Raw genomic sequence first — 13,326 nt, forward strand, 5'->3', positions numbered from 1 at the left:
AAACACGGATCAAAAAGTCGCGACTCCTGGACATGTTTCTAAAATTGCTTAGTTGCATGCAAGTCCCTTTAGTGCTGGGAGGACTTTAATAAAATTGATTTTCTGAGTATAGCCTTTTAGCAGCTACTGTATAAGCTTGAAATATGAACCCTTCATTGTTGAAAGTGTTTCATTTTTGCCCTGTTACTAATGATGAAGGGAAAGTGTGGGTTTGGAATTTTCCATGGCTGACATTCTCATAATTAAATCGTGGTAATAATAAAGCTCTTGCAGATTTTAAACAAACTGGCACGGAGGTGGAACAGTTTGCCGTATTTCATTTAGAGACCGCAGCAATTAGCCTTTAATGAACAGTACACAGTGACATAGAAGGGCGTCATTTCACCCCGTCGTTTGTTTGCCAAATCACAAAAGGCGACGTTCTCATTCTGCTGATTGAAAATGATTCTCGGGGTTTCTCCTGAAAGCCTCTTAAGTAATTGCATTGTGAAACTGAAAAATAAATAAATAAAATGAAAGGGAAGAACATTAATTGCTTTTAATATCTCCGGTCTAATTTCGGGCCAAGCTTAGCACGCTAACAGCTCAGGATCTCAAGCCATATACAACAATGGATCAAAAATAGCAGGCTCATCGTAGTTGATATATTTAGAGGCTGATGTTTTTCTTTTATAATTTTAGGAGAGATTTGTTCCCAGGCACGTTGTGACTCCTCTCTGTGAACTGACATGGTGGTGTTTTTATAGAGGACTCACTGGTGGGGTGACTCTGAAGTCATTGCCGAAGGAAAATTGACCATGATTATCCTGAAGGTGAGCTGAGAAAGAGCTGCTCCACGGTCAAGGTTGTGAACAACAAAGGAACGGTTATCCTTTTAAGGTCTCCCTCCGAGCTTTTGCGGACAAAGACAAATTATTTTTTAAAAGGTAGGTGGGCTCTAGAACTGTGTTTTCCACACTTGAAAAATTACTTCTTATCTCTGAGTCTCGATTTTCTTATCTGCGAGATCCATGGAGGAAGGAAAGGCAGGAAATATTGACTCAGCTGGATAAATCTTAACATCACCTGGATGCTGTTAAACGTTGAGATTCCCGGTTTCCATGTGGGATCTACCGAATTGGAGTTTCCGAGGAAAGGGCTTAGGAATTCTGCCCTATGTGGAAGCACACTAGGGGGTCCTGAGTACAGGCTTCCCCCACTATTCGGAAATTCGAATTTAACACCACCTCGCTTTTAGGAAGGACCTCCAGTAGTACCTGTTTTCACGAACTGAAAGAAATTCGAAGAAGGTTTTAGCCTTTCGGAAAAAAAGGCAAAAAGCGAAAGTAACATTCGGAGTTTGTTTTGCAGGAGCCAGTACAGAGGCACCTGGAACAGTGAGAGTGCTTCTGCCAGGCTCCTTCCCAAGAACTACACTCAGCGCCTCAGCACCAGGCTGCCATAGCTTTGAACTATGAGGTATGAACTCATAGCATGAACTATGTATCTGTGAGCATCTGTGCTTTATCTCGATTTATTTTGTGCATCTGTTAGAAAGATGTGTCACGAAGTAATTGCTTCTCCATACAAAAGTACAAAATGTTGTACTTTTGGACCGCGGGGAATCCTGTCCCTGGTAAGTCTGGTAAACGCTTACTTTGGCGTCTTTGGGCCCTCCAGTTCCACAGCTGTTGACAGACGCAGGTCCAGCCTTGCTGTGAAGCGGTGCGAAGTGGGAGAAGGCAGGGGCTCCCTTGCGTGGGGCTACTTGAGGAGTCACAGGTCCCCAGCCTAAGAGAGCTCTTTCAACCAGTCTCCCACGGTGCTGCAAATGGCCCCATCAAGGTCACAGTTCACCCTTCAATGTGATGCTGAATGAGCAAGGGTTGTGTTGAAATAACTTTCTAGACTCAGGATGGAGCCACTCCTGCCCGGGGTGCCGGGTCAGCAAACCAAAACTCAGGCAACTTCTTTGTCCCTGTAAATGCCCCGCTGGACCAGAAACACAGGCTATCCAGTCAGCCAGCCCCCAGACGCCAAACCAACTCTGGGCTCTCTACTTACTTGCTTGTTCCTTTTCTGTTTTCTACCTATCTCTTCCTCGTTCCTTATTCTTTACCTTATAAAAGCTTCCTGCCTCCTGCCCCATTCTGCAGTTCTCTGGACCCTTGGGACCAGACACTGCCCGCTTCATGGAGAGTTCAAGTTTGTTTGTATCACCTATATGGTCTTCTTTAATCATTTTCAACAGTTTTAACAAGGATTGGGTGGAAGGTCACTTGAGGATGGGAGAGGCAGAGGCCCCACGGGTGGGGGGACAGATGCTCAGTAGGGAACGGTGCAAAGACAGACCAAGAGACAATTAGAATATCACATGGGCACCCCCTTCTGTGCCCTAAGACCTGACTGATGCAGGCGTCCTTCCTCCTTCTGGGTCTCAGAGTGCAGTAGTTGAACAGGCTACAGGATGCAGTAGTTGAACTAGACCCTAAAGGCACCTTCAGGTTCTGACATTACAGCTCATAACACTTGGCAGCTTTGCTGGGCTGGTCCTGACTTCTCCTTGGAAAGTCTAACCTACTTCTGCTTTGCAGGAAGGGCCTGGGTAAAGTGCCTTGATTTGGCCTTCTAGTGAATTCCAGATGGGTGTAACGGGAGCAGGCCTAATCCAGGATGGCCGCTGTTAACTTCACAGGCAGGCGTTTTAGAAACTAGACAGCCTTAAAGACTGAAAAATAAGATTGTTTGGTTTGTTTTATTTTTAATATCCTGCTCTTTCTAAATAAGGAAAAATTAAGAACTGCTTGATATAAATACCTGTCATCAGAAACCAACCTACTTTTAAACATTTTAATCTTTTAGTACCATTTGACTTTTTTCTCAGTCCTCTTGCAAACTCACTGGTAGGGCATGGTCCGTATAACCTAGAGCACCTTGCACCTTGGTAAGGAGTTCAATATGTGTCAGGAGAACTAATTGATATATTAATAATTTATTTAGATATCACTGTGCTAAATACTTTCCATGTATTTTATCATTTAATCTTCATAATCATCCTTAGATCTAGGTAGGTAGGTGTGAAGTGGCATCTTACTGTGGTTTTGATTTACATTTCCGCAGTGATTAGGGCTGTTGAGCATCTTTCCACGTGCTCATTTGGCCATTTGTATATCTTCTTTGGAGAAATATCTATTCAAGTCTTTTGCCCATTTTTGAATCGGTTGGTTTTTTTCTGTTGTTGAGTTGTGGAAGTTCTTTACATATACTGGACAGTAATCCCTTCTCAGTTATATTATTTGCAGTCCTATTCCATGGGTTGCCTTTTCACTTTGTTGATAGTGTCTTTTAATGCACAGAAGTTTTTAAGTTCGATAGTTCCATTTTTCCGTTTTTCTTCTATCGCCTGTGCTTTTGTTGCACTTCAAGAGCTTGAGTGATTTGGGAGACTTCCCTGGTGGCACAGTGATTAAGAATCTGCCTGCCAACGCAGAGGACACCGTTTCGAGCTCTGGTCCAGGAAGATCCCACATGCCGCGAAGCAACTAAGCCAGTGCACCACAACTACTGAGCCTGCATGCCGCAACTACTGAAGCCCGCGCGCCTAGAGCCCGTGCTCCGCAGCAAGAGGAGCCACCGCAATGAGAAGTCCGCGCACCGCAGCAAAGAGTAGACCCCGCTCGCCGCAGCTGGAGAAAGTCCACGCACAGCAACAAAGACCGAATGCAGCCAAAAATAAATTTTAAAAATTAAAAAAAGAAAAAGAGCTTGAGTGATTTTGATGCAGCCAAATTTGGGAACCCTAAATCTGGTCCATAGTCTAAACTTTTTTTTATTTAGACAGTGTGACCCTCACCTCCCTCTCTTTTGGTTTTTCCAAACAAAAACTCACTCAGAAAAATCTACCTGTAAAAGAGAGAACTTCTTGAATGAACAGTTCTCTTCCAAATGAGTACCTGATCCCCAGTCCACCCATATCCCCCACAATAACTGCAGAAGAACCTCCACAGGTTTAAAAAGCGTTGTTCTAGGGCTAGAACCCCCCACCTTTTTCAATGGGACACTGAGTCCTAGGGAAGGAAAATGAGTTTCTAGAAGTGGCTGCTCTCTCTGCTTCCTGCCCCTTCGTACTCTGTCTGGAGACCCCTGAGGGGATCAGCCATGGTTGATGAAGGGAGAACCCCTTGATTCCTGGCTGGTCAAGATGACCAGTTGATGTAAAAATCGATGAAGAAGATGTTTCCACGTGTATGGAGAGCTTTGGAATAAAAGCACAATGCTAAGGTAAAATAAGACAAGTTTTCTATCTTTCAAAGGAAAAAAAAAATCACCCAAGTTTAACTAGGTAATTAATTAATTCACAAGTAGGACCAAAGTGAGAGCGCTTGCTAAACAATAACAAATGATAAAGAATAGACCCTAAGGTAAGTGATGATCGAGAAGATGAAACAGTTTTAGCTTGGAATCCTATTACAATTCTATTTCAATATAAATAAGCTGACACCACCAGAAGCAAACGATTAACCCCAAAGCCACTGGCTGTTCATTAGCTAAGGAATAATTTTACATTTCATTATTATTCGTGTTGGCTAAATTTCCATTAAAACCAATTTAGTAAACTGGCCGTCTTATGGGCTTGAAATTAAAAGGAGGAAGAGAAGGCAGGGAGGGGACAAAACAGAGGCCATCATTTGAGCATCGAGGGACGGGAAACTCATGGGGGCAGATTGCCACTTTAATTAAAAATAATGTCTCAATTCACTTTCAAAATGAGCCTCCAGAAAGCGCCTGGGAAATTTTCCCTGGCCAGGGCGTCTGGCTCGTTCACCAAGTGGGTGATTTCTGTTGCTGGGATTTCTGACTGAGTGGAGAAACGGCCAGCTCACTCCCCCCAGGTCAGCTCCCTCCCTCCTCAGCACAGCAGCTTCCAGTTGGGGAGAAAGGGCCTCGAGCTCCTCAAACTTGACTCTTTGGGGGTTCACAGACTGCAGCCCACTTGGAGTCCATAAACAGATTTTAAAACTATGTTCAGTAGTTATGTGTATGTTTTAAGTTTATTAGAAATATATTTAGCTCTCATATACAATCGGGTAAAAAAGATCATCCTTACTCAAGAACAAAGGACATTTTATTTAACACTTTACATGTTCTCTTACTATGTATCAGGCATTGTTCTAAGTGCTTTGCGTTTTAACTCAATTCTTAGAACAGTTCTATAAGGTGGGTACTATTATTCACTTCACTTACAATTAGGGAAGCTGAGGCGAACTGAGGTTAACTTATGCAGATCTCACAGCCAGCACATGGCAGAGCGGAGATTGGAACCCAGCTGTTTATCTCCAGCCGGTGCACTTTTTTTTTTACGTCTTTATCAGAGTATAATTGCTTTACAATGGTGTGTTAGTTGCTGCTGTATAACAAAGTGAAGTGATTAAGAGATAGGGGGATGGGATATGAACATCATGGAGGCAGTTGTCTGATGTCCGGCATCTGCTCCAGGCGATGTTTTATGAAGGTACTCTTCCCGAGGGCTGCCTGGAGATGTGACGCAGAAGCTGGCCCCTGCCCCTGTGGGAGGCGCTGGCAGCAAACCTGCACTCCTTAGCCAACAGGGCGCAATTCCCAGCACGTTTCGAGGATCAGGTGTCCACATCGGAAACCAAGCCAGCTCTAGTTGCCCCAAATCACTTTGCGGGGAGTGAAGCTTTCTCGTTTATGTGCCCAGACCAGCACTGCACCCACTCTGGAAGCCAGAGGCCCTGGGGACAGCCCAGCCCAGCTGCTTTGGAATGTGGTAGAAGGAAGAGCAAGAGTCTGGCTTTGGATGGCCCTGATGCAGGAAGTATTATGCATCCACAGGAGACATAATCATGCCGCCTCCCCTGACCTACGAGAGCGCCGCAGCAGGACTGGAGACGGTCCTCCACTGTACACCAGTGGCTAGTCCATCTCCATCGGAACCCTATGGCTGGTGAGTTCCCTACTTGGACCACCCTCACCAAGGATGCCCACTCCCACCCCAACCCACCTGCTTTCCCAAAGGCCCCACTAAGGCAGAAACCGTGTCCTGTGCTCCTTTCCAGTCCTGCATGGCCACCATAAGCATTTGATGCCTGATCCAGAATTGGGAGGGTGGTCACCGGCCCAGGTTCTGCCACAAGCCGCTTTCCATCTTCTAACTGAATGGCCCTGGGCAAGCCTGCTAACGAGTCTGTGCCCATTCTCTTCATCTAAAAACGGCACTGACAGCAGATCCAAGTCATATGACTGTGTTGGGAGGGTTACCTAGATAATGTATCTAAAACGTTTATCCCAGTGTCGGAGAACATATGAAATACTAGATAAATAATAGCCATGACTCCTAATAATAGTAGTACATGTTTCCAGTTTGATGGCCAAGATCTGAAGTCTGGAAACGTGCAAGAGTAATTTACAGTCTACCACTCACACCTGTGTTGGCTTTGGCACCAAATAGCCACCGCAACCTCCCAGGCCTGACGCCGTCTTCCCTTTATTAGATTCTCTGCTTTCCCTTCTGGCCTGGACAAGCCCTCACTTCTTTAGCTAATGGGAGGAGTGATTCTTTGCCAGAAAAAGGGGAAACATCCTTAGAAAGGCGTCCAAAACGTTGCCATTTATGGCGCAGAGAGAAGGCCATAGCTACTCTTTCAATGACACATGCACAAAAGCTCTTGTTATGGACACAAATAAGAAAAGTGAACCCTTCGCCTGGTGTAATTCACTTCATTTATTGACCAGAGTTCTCTCCCCCAACCCCGATTCCTTTGCATTTGTCAGCGGTTCAGAGACCCCTAGCATTCAGCATGATTTGTAATGTAAATTATATAATTGTACTTTCACATATTTTAACATCAAATGAAATGATTGACTACAGAATCGGAGCTGTCTACAGGTGGGGGTCAATTACCATCTGAATAATCACAGTGCCACACAAGAATAGCATAGCCGCTGAGCGTGACATATTTTTATCTCTATGCATTTCAATGAAGTCGGGCTGGTACATAAAAGGTTATCACCTAGGAAACATATTTTCCTAAGCACAAGTTAAACATGCAAGTGAGATCAGCAAAGATATTCAATTTAGCCAGTCAACCCTAACCTATTAATATTTTAACAAAATCCAGTGAGGATAATTTTTTTCTTTGATCCCATTTCATGTGAGCAGCCGGGAAAGGGAAGAAAAATTAAAAACAAAATAGTCAAGCATACAGAATGAGGTTATGTATTAAGTGGGCTATTTAATGTTTCTGGCATTTCATAGCCCAGGGGAAAGTGTGGATGGATTTAACCATCAAGAGCTGTGTTCCCTTGGCCACAAAGTTCGAGAAACATAAAATAATCTATACTTCCAAGCTGACAAATTGTACCTGACACCCAGCTTCATCTCACCGGGACTCCGGAGATCAGCATTAATCATATGTTACAGGGAGTAAAAAGAAAAGTAAATCATGCCACGCTGGAAAGTGAGATGGAAGGTCTTCAGGCAAGGATTTTAATCAATAATATGTGGGATGATAACCAGAAGCTATTGTTTTAATCTTCCAGTATGAAAAGAAATGAATGCAAAACACAAAGCTACCGGGAGCCGAAGCAGCTTCCACGATGCCTTGTAAGAACTGAAAACAGTTTGGCCGCTCAACTTCCCGGCTTGATCGATGACAACACACACAACGATTTCTTTTTAATGGTCAAGAGTCAAGCGCATCCTTGAAGTTGCCTATTTCTGGAGCCTCAGCTGTTGCCCAAGTCCTGGGCCATGGTTTCGCTCAGTTTGCTCAGTTTCCCTTGTGTAGTAAATGTCTACCGGTTTTGTGCATCCAGCACCCGTGACTGCCTCTTCTAAGGGCACCTCCATTTTCCTCGAGACCCTCCCCTCCCCCACCCTCAGTCCCTGTGGTTTAGGTTGTGTTGGCTTCACCAGTGGTTCTAGGGAAAGACATGTGTCTCTGTCCTGGCATCACTGTGATTAATTAGTTCAGGGATGGGTGTGTGATTCATTAGAGCCCATGAAATGCAGCCTTGGGTGTTCTTGGCAGTACTCTTATGAAAGAGGTTGTTATGGTTTGAACTGTGTCCTCCCCAAAATACATATGTTGAAGTCCTAACTCTAAATACCTGACAATATGACCCCACTGGGGCACAGGATCGTTGCAGAGGTGATTAGTTAAAATGAGGTCTTACCGCAGTAAGTGGGACTCCTAATACACTGTGACTAGCATCCTTATGAAAAGAGGAAATTTGGACACAGACAGACACACACATAGGGGAACGCCATGTAAAGATGAAAGACTAGGATGAGGCTTTTACAAGCCAAAGAACACCAAATATTTCCAGCAAACCACCAGAAGCTGGGGGAGAGGCATGGAACAGATTCTTCCTCCCAGCCTTCAGAAGAAACCAACCCTGGCAACATTTTGATCTCAGACTTCTAGTCTCCAGAACCACGAGACAATCAATTCCTGTTGTTTAAGCCACTCGATTTATGGTACTTTGTTACGGTAGCCCTAGCAGCCTAATACAGAGGCCCGCTCTCTTTTATTCCCACGTACTGGGTACTTTGAAATTTAAGCTTGGCCTGTGCTATGTGTTCTCCCAAAATTCCCATGTTGGAATCGTAACCCCGACAGATGGTGGTATTAGAAGGTGGGGCCTTTGGAAGGTGCCTAAGCCATGACGGTGGAACCCTCATGAATGGGATCAGCATCCTCTAAAAGAGGCTCCAGAGAGATCCCTAGCCCCTTCCACCACGTGAGAACACAATGGGAAGTCTGACCTGGAAGACATCCCTCACCCAACCATGCTGGCACTCTGACGTCGGACTTACGGCCTCCAGAAGTATGAGAAATAAATTCCTGTTGTTTATAAGCTACTCGGCCTGTGGCATTTTGTTATAGCAGCCCGAACGGACTAAGAGAGCATAGCAGGCACTTATCTTACTTAGCAATGGAGCCAACAGTTGCAAAGCTGGGCAAATACTTACAGAGATACCTACCTCAGGCAAATGTTGCCTGAGCCATTCATCCCTGAAGTTCTATCCCTGATTTTTTGGTTATGTGAGCTATTAAATTCCCACTTTTACTTAAGCTGGTTAGAATTTAATTTTCATCATTTACAACCAAAGGAACCCTAAATGGTTTATTCTGAAAGCAGTCAATATGATCTTAGGATGAATGAATAGACACGAAGTCTTTAGAACAAAGGACATAATCATGTAAATTAGACACAGGAAGATTGCATTCAGTTGGAGGCATCATACTTTCAAGAGGGATTCGGATAAATGTGAGCAGTGTTTAGGTGGTGAGAGGCCTGGACAGTGAATCACAAGAGGCATAAGGGATGCTCGTCACAGGCCAAAAAAAGAAAACGTTTATAGAAAACATGATAGATGACCTCAGATATCCACAGGAATGGCAATTAAAGGAAAGATTGGGATTTAATCACATATCCCCAAGGATAGAAATAGGAAGCCACGGGAAGACAGAAAGAAAACACTGACTTTCTATTGCTCCCAGCTATGGGAAAAAGTAATGAGACAGCCCTGAGAGCAGTAAGTTCTCTGCCACAGGAGGTATTCCAGCAGCAGAGGGGAATTCTGTCTCCTGATAGGTACGCATTGAATGGGTAGATAGGTTGGATGACCTTAAAGCCCTTCCGGCTTTGACTTTCAGTTCTGTAATTCTTTTACTAAAACCCAAGTGACTTGGACATGTCCTTTCCCATCTGTGGACCTCAGTTTCCCCATCTGTAAAGTTGGACCTGATGCTCTATACACATTCTTTTGACTGGAACATGCCATGATTTCATTTTTGCAACTCAGTCCTTCCTGCCTCAACTTCTGTCAGACCCTTGGGAAGTCTTGGGCTCACTCTGAATGCACAATATCACACCACTAATCTTTGATTCAAGGAATGGCTGACACTGGATGTGGGACTGTTGGTGGCAGGGGGAAACAGAGAGGGGGTCATCTCACATTCTTTTCCTCTTTGCTTTGATGAAATTGCCCACTTCACAGCTGAGAGCTGAGGGACGATATTAAACTTATCATCAATCTGGCTCTAGATTTTTTACAGATGGCCCATGGTAGGCATACACCATGCTTGTAATCAATTGGCCGGTTAAGGAACAAACTGGATGAAAGCTTAAAACTGCACGATAAGGTCTCTCTAGTCTTTCTTTGGAAGATGCTGGGATTTCATGCCTAGGAACAGGGAAGGTGGGACGCTCATCTTATCTCACAGCCCCAGGTTGCCCTCTTCATCTGGACTGTTATCCTTTTGCAGCCCTTGTCAGATTGCCAGACAGTCAACTGACAGCTCAGCGCAGGGTTTAGCTTTGATATTGCAAAAAAGCCTGGGCAATATCAGAGTAAACATTCTCGTTTTGCCCAGTGTGGAGATGGGCTGAGCCAACAGGTGAAAGGAATTTGTTTGTAATCAGGAAAGAAATCCAGAGTGGATTGTGGGAGAATTTGTATCCACTGGGCTGGGGAAGAAGCCTTGAGATTGTGCTCAGCAAGGCAAGTCCTGATCGTTCTGAAGAGACTCCATTCTGCTCTCCACCATTTTAACATCTACTTATTGTCTTGGCCTATTTAAGCTCTTCCTTGATGCTAAATTTTCCACGTCAGCAATCGTTTTTTATATGTCTATAATCTTTAAAATGAATCCCCAACATGAACAGGAATGCTGTCTGTTTAGAACATCCACAAGTTGCCATTATTTTGAGGGCTTCGCCTACTCCACTAAGTAAGCCCATTTCTCAGGTTGGAAGGTGTTCTTGGAGATGGAGGAAGTTACAGTGCTTTCTCTCAGAAAGGATTCATTCTTCAGGAAAATAACCTTTTGATCCTAAATTCTGAGGGTCTCTCACCTTAAAATAGTCTTGCAGATGAGGTCTCCCCAGAGTGAAAAACAAGAACAGACTGGAAAACTAATTCCTAAGGTTCCACACTCTCAGTAAGAGTCCCTCATGCCTGAATGGAGGGTCTCGAGCACATGCACCCCCAAGGTCATTGGCATCTCCCCACACCCCTGGGAAGGAAACATGACTGGAGTTACTATTTTCAGTTTCCAGGTGGGAAACCCGAGGTTCAGAGAAGGTAAGTGTCTTGCCCAAGACCACAGGGCTGGTAACAGAGGGTCAGGGCTGGAACCCAGGTTTCCTGACTTGATTTCCACGAGGACTGGCGGCCTCTAAATAGTAAGACAAGCAGGTATTTTAAGGGGAAGCATTTCCCGATCTTTTAGACACCTGTTTGCCCATTCCTTAGAGTACTGGTCCTCAAAGTGTGACCCCTGGATCAGCACCGTCAGCGTCACCTGGAAATTGGCCAAAAATGCAAGTTTCCCGGAGGTAGGCTAGGTCCTATCCTAGACCTTTTGAATCCAAACCTGGAAGAGGGGCCAGAAACCTGTGTTTCCAAGCCCTCCAGGTGATTCTGGTGCATGCTCAACTTTCAGAACCGCTCCCATCGAAGTTGATGGTGTTTTGTGGGTTTGCTGAAAGGGCTGCTTCAAAATATCAGTCAAAATTCATACTCATCACCTCTGAATTCCATTTAGTGAAGGCCAGAGTCCAAAGCCTTGAAAAGCTTGCTATGATTCAAAGCTGCCTTCCTTGGCTCTGAGACCGCAGGGATAAAGACTCACTCACACTCATATAGAGGCCTGGCCCCAAATTCTCTGCCAGTCACTCACCATTGGAGCGGAATTGAGCCCAGCTCAGCCATGCGGCTGATTATATTCTGGGACAGGGTGACCAGTGACTCTAATCCTGTAATCTTTGGAAAACAAAGAGCCAAAGTCTCCTGGATGTCTGGGGTAAGCAGAGGAGGCCCAAGGGGTTCCGGTTTCATCTGTATTATGCCAGAAGGACTACGAATGTGTCTGTACACATTCCCCACGCCTGCTCCCTCTTGGATTTAAGCATTCTTCTGTGGGACATATTAATATGCAAAGAAAACAAACATCACCAGAAAGATGGAAAGTACAAAGAGTCAGTGATTATTAAAGCTGGGAAAGCAGGACTGGGTTCTTTTCCCCAAGCTCAGATGGACTCTAAGACCCTCCAAAGAGCAGGCTGCCGTGGAGAGGATTCCACTACCCAAGCTCACCAGCCTCTCCGGTGCTGCAATGATCTGGCACAGAAAATCTATTTACAAGGACTGCTGCCACAGATGATGCTGGGGAAAGAGACGGACAAAAGGAAGGAAACTGCAGTGTCTTCAAATGGCAGGGCAGTTTAGGACAAAGTTGAAAATCATATGCAATGATATAAACCAAGGATCTTTGCAGACTGGTGGTTCTCAGGCTGAACTTGGCCTACAGAAGGGTTCTGTATAATCCACACCAGGCCTAATTCAACAGCTTCATCTTAAAGGTGAATGTGTTGCCACTAAATACAAATCTGGAACTTTCATACAAAAATTTCTGAATCGTCCCATCTCAGAAAAATATCAGAAGATCTGGCCATACTGGGTCCACTTCCCCATGAGACAGCAGTCTCCCAGTCCCAGACCCAGCCAGCTGCCTCTTTTGATGTGACTCACCTGACCTCAGCAGTAATTTAAGTTTGCAAGCCCCAATTTAAGCAAACTCAGAGTTTATACCATTTAGTATCAAAAGACCAAACTGGTTTTAGTTCCAGGCTACAGTAGGATTGTCTCCTGGGTGGCTATTTTCCAGTGAGCAATCAGCAATGAAACACCAATATAAAATCCGGATCTTTAGAAAATGAGTCTTTAGAAGTCTAGGATCAATGACCCAATAACTGTTCACATTCTCTGCCAATAAAACCAAGTGAGAAAGGTAATAATCTATAAAATGACAGTTTGTAAGAAAAGCTAACCAATGACTTTAAAATGTTTGTATTCATTGATGTGTTTATTTTTGCCTGCCTTTGTGACTATAAGCCCCATGAGAGCAGGGACTTTTTGTTCTGGTCACTGCTGTATGAGCAGTGCCTAAAACAATGCCTAGTGCCCTGTAGGCATTTACCAAATATTTGTTGTGCAAAGGAACAGTAGTAGTAATTGAGGCATTGCTCTGAGCACTTTACAAGTATTAAGACTTCAGGGATACTCTTTAACAGATGAGGAAACTGAGACAATGTGCAGGTAACCAACATGCCCAATGTTGCCCAGCTGGTCAGTGGGGCAGTGGACGGAGGGGAAGGCAGCCCACATGCCTGACCACTGGTCTATCCTACCTCCTCTCTAAGCTCTTACTGTAGCTCCATCTCTTGGGCTGAAACTAATAAACTAAGGCTCCCTGAGCCAGCCCGAACCATTGAATCTCTTTCTGGTGCAAAGTACATACTCACTAAAAGCTT

General features: G+C 44.6%; 1 long non-coding RNA gene across 2 annotated transcripts; it reads left to right on the top strand.

Moving 5' to 3' along the window:
* Positions 1-722: 722 nt before the first annotated feature.
* LOC114484070 (uncharacterized) lies at positions 723-8,849 on the top strand. Of its 2 annotated transcripts, XR_008615524.1 has the most exons (5): positions 723-926; positions 1,351-1,458; positions 3,406-4,260; positions 5,702-5,947; positions 7,543-8,849. It is a non-coding gene; the product is annotated as an uncharacterized lncRNA (long non-coding RNA). The 2 variants fall into 2 exon arrangements; XR_003676577.2 differs by lacking the exon at positions 1,351-1,458.
* The last annotated feature ends 4,477 nt before the right edge of the window (positions 8,850-13,326 follow it).

Source organism: Physeter macrocephalus, chromosome 17, assembly GCF_002837175.3.
Source record: "Physeter macrocephalus isolate SW-GA chromosome 17, ASM283717v5, whole genome shotgun sequence".
NCBI classification, from domain to species: domain Eukaryota; kingdom Metazoa; phylum Chordata; class Mammalia; order Artiodactyla; family Physeteridae; genus Physeter; species Physeter macrocephalus.